At 33.8% G+C, this 12,144-nt stretch overlaps 1 protein-coding gene across 2 annotated transcripts in view; it reads left to right on the top strand.

Annotated features, from left to right (window-relative positions):
* LOC143253054 (uncharacterized) overlaps positions 1 to 1,273 on the top strand; it is a 64,869-nt gene extending 63,596 nt beyond the window's left edge. For both annotated transcript variants that reach the window (XM_076506209.1, XM_076506206.1), the window contains one exon: positions 733 to 1,273. The gene's annotated coding sequence lies outside the window, so the exon portion shown is untranslated. The remainder of the gene's footprint in view (positions 1 to 732) is intronic.
* Positions 1,274 to 12,144: the final 10,871 nt, after the last annotated feature.

Raw genomic sequence — 12,144 nt, 5'->3', positions numbered from 1 at the left:
AAGAGTTGTGAAACTGAAACCAGTATTAAAAGTCACTCGAGCTAAACAATACAACACGTTCAATTTGCAAGAGGTATTTTGAGAAAAGCATGAGAAGCTGATAAAATGTATGTGTTGGGTGATAGAAATATATGTTGTATTTTTTCCAACAATCTCATAATTTAGTGACAATCTTAACTGAAAAACTTAAAGAATAACCTTAATATATTTTGCTTATTAAATCACAATAATAATTAATTGTCCATCATTAATTTTAAATTCTTTAGCTGAAAAAGAGTGAGTCACAAAACAATTTTGCAATGAAAAAATTATTGTAAAGGTAGCAATAATAGTTATCAGACATAAGTAAAACATCTGTTGAATTTACCATCAGCATTTTGTTACTGTTATTAGAAATAAAATTAAACTTTTCTTTCTCTCCTTTCAGTTCTGAAGTTTGTATTACATAACCTAATATAGTTTTTAATGTAATGAAAATAAAGTTTTGGAAATTTTGTAATACATTACCATTTTATTAATGGTAACCAATTTGAATATTTTTTTTTTATTTAGTTTGATAAATATATTTCTAATCTCTTGCATCATATTCTTTGACATAGTGAAAAAATATAACATCAGAGAAAGTTATTTGCAAATAATTTCTTATGAGTTACAATAATGGAATGTCTACAGCTTTATAAATCATTTACATGTCAGTATATCTAATGATATAATATGCATTTCTGATATTAGACTGTAGCCTAGAACGAGGGTTTCGAGTAATTCCAAGAAGAGGAAGGCCCACTAAACAGTCCTTAAGGTCCAAACTTGCTTTTGGTAAAAGTGAAACATATTGCTCTTACTGTAACCGTGGATTCTTCAACAAATCCTCCTTTAAAAGACACATGCAATCCCATCTAGTTTTCAGAGATGTTTTTCATTGTTCTTTCTGCTCAAAAACCTATACCCTGAAAGCTAATCTTAGAGCCCATGAGAAGAAGATGCATGCCATAGTGATTTCAGTAAGGGATGGAGGAACATCAGACTAATTTGTTTTTACAATTGTAAAATGTATCAGAATAATGTATAAAAATATGAGCTACTTCTGTATATAAAGTGAAAGTAGGAAATGTTTGAATTTTCACATGAAATGTAGATTTGATTATTCACAGAATAACTAAAAATTCATTGTTATATCAGTTGCAGATTGGCTACTGGATATATCTGTGAGGATTATCTTGTGCTCTGCTTGTAAACAGTGTCTAAATCAAAGCAATAAATGTATTTTAGATTATTTCTGCTAAAGTCTCATTTATATAATTTCTCAAGCATAATGCTGGAATTGTGTTATCTCATTTCAACTTGTACGTATTGATTATGTTTGTATATCAGGAAGTCAAACGAATAAAAAAGTTTGTCACTTAGGAAACTTATTCTGAAAGTTTAACAAAACTGTGCACTTGTCAAAACAAGTAATTTAATAATCTTTTGTATTACCGTTTTCTACATTCAAAATTAGTGATGGCTAGCACTGATGCCCTTGATAGCTTTGTGAAAATGGCAACGTAAACCAAAACCATTTGCTGAAGAAACTAAAGCTGAAAGTATACATGGTGGCATAACAGTTGCAACCCATAGTGATTTTGAATAAAACACTTTTTTATTAATTATTATAAATATTTGAATTGCTGGCCATTAACTTTGTATCAGTAAGTGCTTCAAAGTCAATGGCTATCAATTTCAACATTTGATAAATAAAAATGTGACTATGTTTATCATTGTTATTCAAAATCCCTATGGGGTGCAAGTTTTATGCCATTCTGTACATAAATATGACCCTAACATGAGTTCTAATGCATGAAGGAAGTTTCAGTCACTAGTACAAGGATCAACTAACCTCATTACTCATAAGAATTAAAGGATAAATGTAGTCTTCAATATTCTGTTCAGTAAATGGCACAACTACTGTTATTAAGTAATGGCAATGACACCCCTCAGATAATCTTTATTCAAAAATAGTATACGATGACATTATTTTATGTAATATAGAAATTACCAGTTCTGAAGACTATGTTTACAATTATGTATTTCATAGTACAGATATTTCAATTCCAACAAATGATCAGAAAACATTTGATAATAAGGAGAATGATTACCTCTAATATAAATTACATATAACTGACAAGCGTAAAATGAATTTATCAGCGAGTTGCTGGAGTAATGTAACCTATTCCTCTATCATTGACATTGTTTGGAGATGAATCATGTTCTGTTGTTGTGTGCAGGCTGAATATGTATTTGTGGTATTTCATTTAAAAAAATCAATTTTCTGATAAGTAGCACACAGAATTTTACACACTGACAGCAGAGTTTGTTCCGGAAGTTTACGAAAATGCATTTGATGGAATACTGGGATTGAATGCTCTTAATTCGTAAATAAACATACTGGACAAGTTTTTGAACAAGTAAACAGAATACAAAAAGAAAACTTTATTCTTGTACCCACAGATAATAGTGGATAGTCATTGCTCTTTCCTACTAGTTAGTGTTGTGTTGAAATATTCCTTCTCTTAAGTCTAAATACTACAAATTGTGATACTAAACAAGACTTTACTATAGATAAACTTGGAGAAAACTGGATAAAGAAACTATGCCTGAAGCCTAAACTTTAATTTGATTTTTTTGGTTAGTGGAAACCATCACATTGTAAACTCTGTAAGCATGTGTTGCCACCACAATTGTATGGAATGTAACCAGTAATTTAGAAACATTTTACGTTAGTTTAGAGGTTGAATACCATGGTATGCCTACATACTCACATCACGTCTCTTTCTCAGAGTGTAACAAAAATTTAAAAGTATTTACGTTTTACAGGAGACAAGAAGTTATTCCCCAAAACGCGTGACACAAGCAACACTAAACCAATTATAATCACCGTCACACAAAACATACTCGCCCTTTTAAACGTGTGGGAGTTATAGAGTATCAATCAATCCTACTATTCGTTGGTAAAAGAGTAGCTCAAGAATTGGCGGTATGGTGATGACTAGTTGAGTCTTCCCTCTAATCTTACACTGCTGAATTAGGGACGGTTAGCGCAGACAGCTGTCGTGTAGATTTGCGTGAAATCCCAAAAAACAAACAAACCTTTCAATAAATGATTACAATAATTGCTTTAACAGTATCTTTAATATTATGTCCCAATCATTACAGCAATAAATCCTTAATAAAAGAAAGCATACGACACATTATTATTAAGTCACATACTTGACACATCAATAATAAACGCATAAAAACAAACATTAAATTAGATGCTATATATTTTCGTTTAAGAGAGATAATAAATTATGTGAATACGTGATTAAACTGACAGAAACTAAAACCAAAATTAAAGAAAGTGCAGTTACCCCGTCACTTTATGAGTAGACACTTTGAAAAGTTCACGAACTATTTCAGTAATTCATGGTTCACTTAAGCAATGAAATTTCTACCATATAAGTACCACCAAATTCAAACAATTCTTTCTTTGTCACATAGTATCTATGTTCAGTAGCTGTGAGTATACGACTAGTAAATGCGACTACAACAACACGACTTTAATTTCACTTCCACTGACAACAGGAATTAACCATTTTTTTGTGGTTATGCTAACACTGGGGATTCTACTAAAGCACATTACAGTGACAAGAATATATGCTCGCATTTCTTACTTTAGTTTACGTACATCTCTACCTGAGTAAGAAGTATTAAAGATCAGACAATTTTGAAGAAATTGACCACACACTGTCAGTAATGCAACATGAAACAAAGAAAACTAGACTTTTTAACGATTACAGCTTGAGACCAATCTTGCATGATTGCTATTTTAGCATGATTCATGCAGATATCTTCTCTACCAAAAGCATGACTGATAAATTCTGCTTCCAAGCACATTAATGCACGTTTTCCTATTTTCAGTTTCAAGCCTGCCTTTTTTATACAATAGAATATCATTTCAAGTTATCCTTTGTAGCCACGAACCAAGATATTGCGAACATAAACAGGTACTTTTCTCATTAAAACTCCGTGAGTATAAGGTTCATTAGCATCTAGAAAGTGGCTGACACGTTATAGCGGCTGAACGGAGAAATGCAAAACGTGTACGAGACATCTTTCACGATAAAAGCAGTTTTACATCTGCTCTTGTTAATCAATTCGACTTGCCATTATCCAGATAACAGGCCTAAAGTATTAAACTAAATGATTCATTCCTCTTTGTCTGTTTGCTGCAATGAGAAAGTGTCAATGTAAGTTCCGTTTTAATTAATCTAAAATCTATGCAGAACTTGGGAATATTTTCCTTCTTTCTAGCAATCACTATTGGAGATGACCAAGCACACACACACAAGGCTATATATTTTCGTACCTTAACGCCTATATCTTATTGCTGACTATCTATCTGGTGCTCCAGGGAAGGCTGTGTAGTAACTGTTTAATTTTGATGTCTTTGTATTTGTCATGTTATGTCATTATGGTTCGACCAAATGAGCCTTCTGATTTAATAAATACGCTTTTTTTTTTTCTGCAAACCAGTTGAGTTGCTACTGCTACATTCAGTGCGGATTGTACGCAAAATCCTCACCTAGAAATCTCGGATGTGTTTGCATCCAAGTGGTTATTTTGGATGCAGCGTGAAGAACACAACCTCCTAGCACTAGCTACTTCTGCTTTGTTTATCAAGCAGCGTGTAGTTACATAAGTGATAATTCAAAACTAAAGAACAACGCTATGACTTTATCATTCATTAGACAGATGACTACTCAAGCAAATGCTGCTTACCTTCTGGGTAGAAAACAGTCTTATTCAATAATCTCATTACACTAGAATCACAAGAAATTGTCCATTTTTTGTTTGTTTTTTGAAATTCGCGCAAAGCTACACGAGGGCTATCTGCACCAGCCGTCTCTAATTTAGCAGTGTAAGACTAGAGGGAAGGCAGGTAGTCATTACCGCCAACTCTTGGGCTACTCTTTTACCAACGAATATTAGGATTAAACATAACATTATAACACCCCCGCGGCTGAAAGGGCGAGCATGTTTGGTGCGACGGGGATTCGAACCAACGACCCTCAGATTACTTGTCAAATGCCTTGACCACCTGGCCATGCTGGGCCTAAATTGTACATAGTAAACCACTGAACATCATTTTGGTGTATGGGAGTACTGTGACTACCTCTCCCTCTCATTTACATGCATGAAGTTCTCTACTCCTTGGGTTCATTTGACTGGCATTGAATAACTACCATGGAGCATCAGTCATCAATTAGAAAGGTGAAATTGGATTTTAAGCTCTGCAGTATATCCATTCCAAGAGTGCTATCAGAACAAAAGCCTGTAATAATTACTTCACTCTGCAAGTGAATCTCATAGACATAGTTAGAGCATGACCTCTTCATTCATGTTTAGTTTATTTCTACTTGCCATAATTGAATTTGTTTCAATAAAACAAAGTTGTGGGTTTGCTAAAAGTGCCTGATATACCACGGAATCAACTGGTGTTTTGGATGTTCCTGTGTCAATGGAAAACTACGTCTTGCTCTTTTTCTATGACAGGCATTTACAAAGGTCCAAGGTATACATACCATCAGGGTCCTAGATCCTGGGGGGATGGGGGTATACATCCCCTCCTTCATTTTAGGTGGGGGTATGGTGCATACAATCATCCCCCCTACAGTTTGATCTGTTGAATTTTTTTATTGCATCACAGGCCTACAAATTGTGTGATTGTTCTTGTGATTCTCGTGTTCTTACCAATCGAATTATATAATTAGGCCCAGATGTAGGCTTTTTCAATAGCCGAAATGTACATCTTTAATATAGGCGTGCTTTTAAGCTTTTCGATCTAGGCGATAGTTCGTAAGTATCAGTCAGTTGGCCTAAGTATACCATTCGTTGGTCCTTGTATCTTTCTCCCTACAGATTGCTTCCGGGCACGTTCAGAACACTTTTATCCGGCGTCCTGGCCATGAAAGTGGGTTTTCTCGGGGTACTCCCGTATCCCCCCACAGCAAAATTTCAGTTTCATTAGATCTATTGATTCCAGCCTTGAAAAGAGGTCCGTCTTTAAGAATGTAAATTTTAGTAAACTACAGTCACGTTTATTAACTGTGCCGACGTATTCGTTTTGCATCTCCCTGCTCTTTCCGTCATGACCACAACTACGCCAACAAACATTGTCGAGAAAATGGGCGCTGTAGCTTCACGTCTGACTCATCACACGCTTTCCGGCTCGCCGGCCCTTTTCACAGCATCGACCGACTCGTAGCAAAGAGAACGTAAACCTGTCAACGGTAACCAAGGTAATTTTCACTTCTACCACTCTAGTTCTGTTAATGTTTCATTCCTGTTCAGTTAATAAGTTTCAAATTATGTGCTAAATTAACTTCAGCCGCGTGTGGGGTGAAGAGAAACAAGAGTTTCTGTCCGTCCCAGGTTATTTTTCGTCCCCCTTCGGGGAAAAAAAAATTAACCCAAATACCTACCAAGGAATTGGCAGTCGAAACCAACAGCTTTGCTTCTCCCTTCCAGGATGATGCGAGGGCAGAGACATTACCAATGTATGTTGCAACATATAAACCCTGGGAGGAGTAAGATGGTCCCACCACTTCACTGGATGCTAATATTGAGATGAGTGGATGGTTGGTTCACCCTCACCAACTTCAAGTCTAACATAGTGTTGATGCTTGAGTAGGAAAGTTTCTTAAAAATATATTCACTGTTGCTGCTGCACCAGTGTTTATTCTTACACTTGAGAATTTTCTACAATTTTAGTAAATGAGCCGGAATTTTGCAATATAGATCTAACAGTGTAAGTAATGTACATGTAAATATAAAGTTAACTAAAACAAACTTCAAAATTAAATGAGACAAATCGTTAGGAAATTGTGCAGACTATCAATAAACATTACAAGGCTATCGTACATAAAATTTTGATTTTTGTATCCCTTTTTAAGATTTTTAAATAATTTGCTGTTTCACCTTTTCTTTTCGAATGTTGGCTGTGCAATTTGCAAAGTAATTTTAGATCAAAAACACTTTTATGCATTAGAAAATTTTCAAATTTCAAACGCAAAATCTTTGTAGCCTCCTGATAATTATCAAACATTTTGTTTAGAAAGAAAAAACTTTATTTGTTACCTGTTAATTTCACTATCGCATTTCTGTAAGGGTTTTTTTGCTTTTTTGTTTGTTTTTGAATTTCGCGCAAAGCTACTCGAGGGCTATATGCGCTAGCCGTCTCTAATTTAGAAGTGTAAGACTAGAGGGAAGGTAGCTAGTCATCACTACCCACCGCCAACTCTTGGGCTACTCTTTTACCAACGAATAGTGGGATTGACCGTCACATTATAATGCTCCCACGGCTGAAAGGACGAGCATGTTTGGTGCGACGGGGATTCGAACCAGCAACCCTCAGATTACGCGTCGAACGCCTTAACCCACCTGGCAATGCCGAGCCTGTAAGGGTTGGTTGGTTTGGTGTTGTATGGTGCAAAGCAACTAAATTATCTGCGCCATCTGTAAAGGTTTTTTCAACTTGATTGACCTCGCATTTTTCGTTCTAGAAATAGGATGACCGTGAATTACAGCAAGAAACAACAAATATTAATCTTAATAACAATGAAGCGAGTAGTTTGAAGTTGTTGATACACCTCTGAGCGTAATCATAACGAAAACTTCATATTCAAAGTCATAGTGCTTTTACAAAATTAGCTTGAATGTTTTTTACCTTATGATGAGTAAATTGACAACATGTAATGTGTTTCTCCCCAAAATCAAAACTACAGTAACTTGCTGAGAACAGGCATATTACTTATGATCTAACTCATGACACATCGTTGTTGACGCTTATGACGTTGATACTTCTCTGTGTATTATATCGGCAGAAGGTTGACCCCAACCACACTGTTGCAGAAGATGTCGTCGAGGCAGCGTTGACTCCTTTGATGAAATGCTGCTTGTATTGCTATCAGATGTCAACAGATTGACCCCGATTACACTGTGTCAGGATCCAGGGATGTCTTCAAGACCGCGTCGATCTCTTTGACGTTGATACTTCTCTTTGTATTATATCGGCGGAATGTAGACCCCAACCATACTGTCTAATGAGGTGTTGGAAAGACAACGTTGGTCTCTTTAATGATATGCTGCCTGTATTACTATCAGGTGTCAACAGATTGACCCCGATCATACTGTGTCGAGACTCAGGAGATGTTTTCAATGCCGTGTCAGTCTCTTTGATGACTCGAGTGACAATTGCCATGCCAAATTAATATATAGCCACCATGGTAGAGACACTTCTCAATATTTAGCTACAGGGAAGGAATCTAGAGATTTTAAGCGATGTTTCTGACAAACCTGGCGGTTTTAATTAGGATTGAAAATTAAATGTAATAAGTAAAGTGAAATAGTGAAGTGAATAACAAAAACTTAAAAATTACATACATATATTAAATGAATGAAGAAGAATTATTTTTCTAATTTTCTAAGAAGGGCAAGTGCCAATTCTCGCCACTCCCTGTGGACGCTCATGCGTAGAAGGATGTATAAATATAGAATTACTGTCCACTAATGTTCTTTTTCTATCAGCAGATTATTACATAATTATAAAAACCGTTGTGAAAAAAGAAACAATAGCTGTATTGATTTTGAGTATCCCTCTGGAACAGCAGTAAGTCTACGGTTTTACAACGCTAATATCAGGGGTTGATTCCCCTCGGTGAACACAGAAGATAGCCCCACGTAGCTTTGCTGTAAAAACACACACACTCACATGCAATGATTTTGGAAATAAACAAAATAAAAATAGAATATAAAGATCCATGTTGACAGAGACTATGTATATATATTTATATATACATCGAATATACTTACTTGTATATATACATTTATATATACATCGAATATATTTCCTTGCTTCCGTGAAAAATTAAAAAATTGTATTTGTAGCATGCGATCTCCCCTTTCGCGGGTACCTCAGTAGTAAGTCTGGAACAAACATAGTTCCGAAGGCTGTCACCAGATAGCTCGTCTTCAGAGACAGGTTGCTGGGCCACCCTGACAAGCGGTAATGATAGTATAGTTTAATGGAGTGTCTTACAAAAGGCGCAATTAGCTTATGGATGGTTTAAATTGTTGTTTGATAGCAGACTGGAAGCCAGAATGGATGATTATGTCACAAAGTACTGAACGTGTTTTTAGACCACCATTACTCATATTATCTCTTTTTGAGATACAGATGGAATGGCATCTTATTCTTTGTTGTCACTAAATGTCCTTTGCTAGGGGAGATCTCTCTAGACAAGTGATCAAGTGGATCTTCTAGCGGTTTCATCACTGTAAGTGTTTTCAACAGAAGCCGTGGGCTTCTCGAGTTAAATTTTCATTGAAAAATTCTTTACTAGCATTATCAAATTGGCCTTTCTTTCACCAATGTAATCCAAAAGTGATTATGGTGCATAATTTTTGGTTTGAATCGCTTATCCTTCTGAATTTTGTGAACCAAATCACTGGTTTTTCTAATACCAAATATGTCATCTTTTTCAACCCCTACTTCATTTTAAGATTCACCTTTCTTGTTGCGGTAACTTTACAGCGATATAATGTTACCTTAGCGTAACCGATTTTTATTAGCATTAACATCATATCAACTTTTCTTTTGATCACCAACTGATTCATGTCTTTCCTGGGTAAATTCAACTATGACATCGATAATATTCTATAATATTTTTGTATATTCTGTGAAGAATCTATAAATTTTAATTTTCGTATATCGATTTCTGTTATAAAATAAAATATATTGTTCCGCGTTGTCTTGAATTAGATAAATTTCTTTATCATCCTAACGTAATTCTTTATTAAACAGACAACTATCACAATCACTCATATTATGAATAAATATTTTGACGAATGAAGGATTTTATTACACCTATTATGAACGGGTCCTATGTATTTTCCAGTTAAATGGATACGGTCGTGAACTTTCTTTATAATATCAAATGGTTAATCACAGATATGAAAATATGATTGTTTCTAAATTCTTCTTCAGTTAAATAATCTAGTTGCTTACTATTATTATCATATACAAATTTTATAATTGAATATTTAAAATCTTTAACTGAATTTTCACAACTTCCTTTCTCATAAGTCTTTTTCGTGTTTTTTTAAATATCTTCTGAACAAAAATACTGTAAACATTTATCTTATGAATATATTTTTCTTTCATGCTTTGTTATTTGATAAGACAGTAATGTGCGTTAGTTTTATATTACATATAAAAGGTTAACATGCTGCTCTCGTTTACATTCGCCCTCCGCTAGTACAGCGGTATCTCTCCGGATTTACAACGCTAAAATCAGGGGTTCTATTCCCCTCGCTGGGCTGAGCAGATAGCCTTTTGTGGCTTTGCTATACGAAAAAAACACAAACTCGTTTACATTCAGTTATTCTTAATGAATAAATACTACGTTCTTCATCATAACTGTAGACATTTACTGGTATATTCTTCCTTTTCAAATTTTCTAATACCATTTATGGCAACAGGGCCTTTGAGTGATTTAATATGTTTCAGTTTTTCTGGTTTATTACTATCATTAATTCGTCTTGGATAATTTTTTTCTCTTTACTGGATATTAATATACTAATACACAATACATGAAACAATACTGATAATCATTTTTAATACGGTGTTTTCTTGTATCTTTTTATGTAATTCCATGTACAATGAACCACCTAATGGTGTATATTGATTCGAAATTTTAACCTGTCTATGTTTTCTAAGGTCCATCCAAATCCTTTCGTTTAAACCTGTCTTTTTTCTCTTAAAAGTTTGTTGACAACATCTTTATGATAATTTGCCAAATCAGTCGAACTATAATTATTTAATTTTAAGGAAAATTTTATGTTTTTTCTTGCCTTCGATAATCATGAAACATTTAACATTAACTTTAAATTTATTTTCCGTTATAGCTCATCAGTTCTATGAAAATCAAAATGTTTGTATTTTTCATGAGTATGATTATTAACTTTGGCTATTAAAAAAGTTTTCAACCGTTTTTCGTAAGCTGATTCAACTTTTTGAAAAGCTTAATATTTATGGAATGCTTTCCTATGACTTTCGATGTGAGCTTTATTGTTAGATAATTTATAATATTAATAGCTTTCGCATATATCACACTTTATCTCTTTCTGACCAAGTATCTTCAGTTTATAAACTAAATTTCATGAAACTAATATATTCTAGAAAATATTTTTCTTTCGTTTCTATCAGTAAGGAACTTTATGAAATCATTGATTTCAAGTTTATAATATCAACTATGTCATTTTCGTTTAGCAAACTCCCTCAACCATTTTAAACTTAATAAAAGAAATTAATTCAGGTAAAAACGAAAAAATGTGAAAACATATGAAAAGTTAAAACTTATAAAATCCCAATGGTTCTACCTAAACCCATTAATCGTAAAAAAATGGAAATTGATGGTAAATATAAGAGATTGGTCTCTTAATATAAGGGAGTTCTATTTTGAAGTCCTTTAATATTTTCATTTTACTAAAATCCAGGTTATATAAATAAAATAGTATTTAAATAAATGCAAATACTTTTACGTATTAAAAATTCATTAATATTTAATAATAAGTTTATATGCATAAACGGCTCGTTTGGGTTGAGAAAATATTTTACATAGAAGAGCGAACAACGTTTCGACCTTCTTCGGTCATTGAACACTTAAATGAAAAGCTTCTTAGTAAAGATATTACAATTTAAGGCATCAGAGATGGTAAACGCGTAATGTTTAGTTAACTCAGCACGAATAATTCAACATGCAGAAATTAAACACTACGTAACAGTGAGGACTAATAAGCATCAACAGTTTGTTTTAATGGTGAACAATTTGAGGAAGTATTCTTACTATGCTATCAGAACTCGAAAGTGCAATATTAATTCAAGAGTAAAAGAATGATTAGGAGTTTATCTAGAGGTGGAAAGTATTTTGAGAATTCTCCATGAACGTAATAGCATCAATCTATATAATAGAATGAGAGAATAACTACCCATAAAATATCAAGGAAACCATTCCAAATCTGATTTGAAAGAAAAATTAGTAATGGATATATTACAATTAAAAATAA

The sequence above is a fragment of the Tachypleus tridentatus genome, chromosome 6 (assembly GCF_004210375.1).
Source record: "Tachypleus tridentatus isolate NWPU-2018 chromosome 6, ASM421037v1, whole genome shotgun sequence".
NCBI lineage: Eukaryota > Metazoa > Arthropoda > Merostomata > Xiphosura > Limulidae > Tachypleus > Tachypleus tridentatus.
This window is presented reverse-complemented; position numbering and strand designations above follow the sequence as displayed.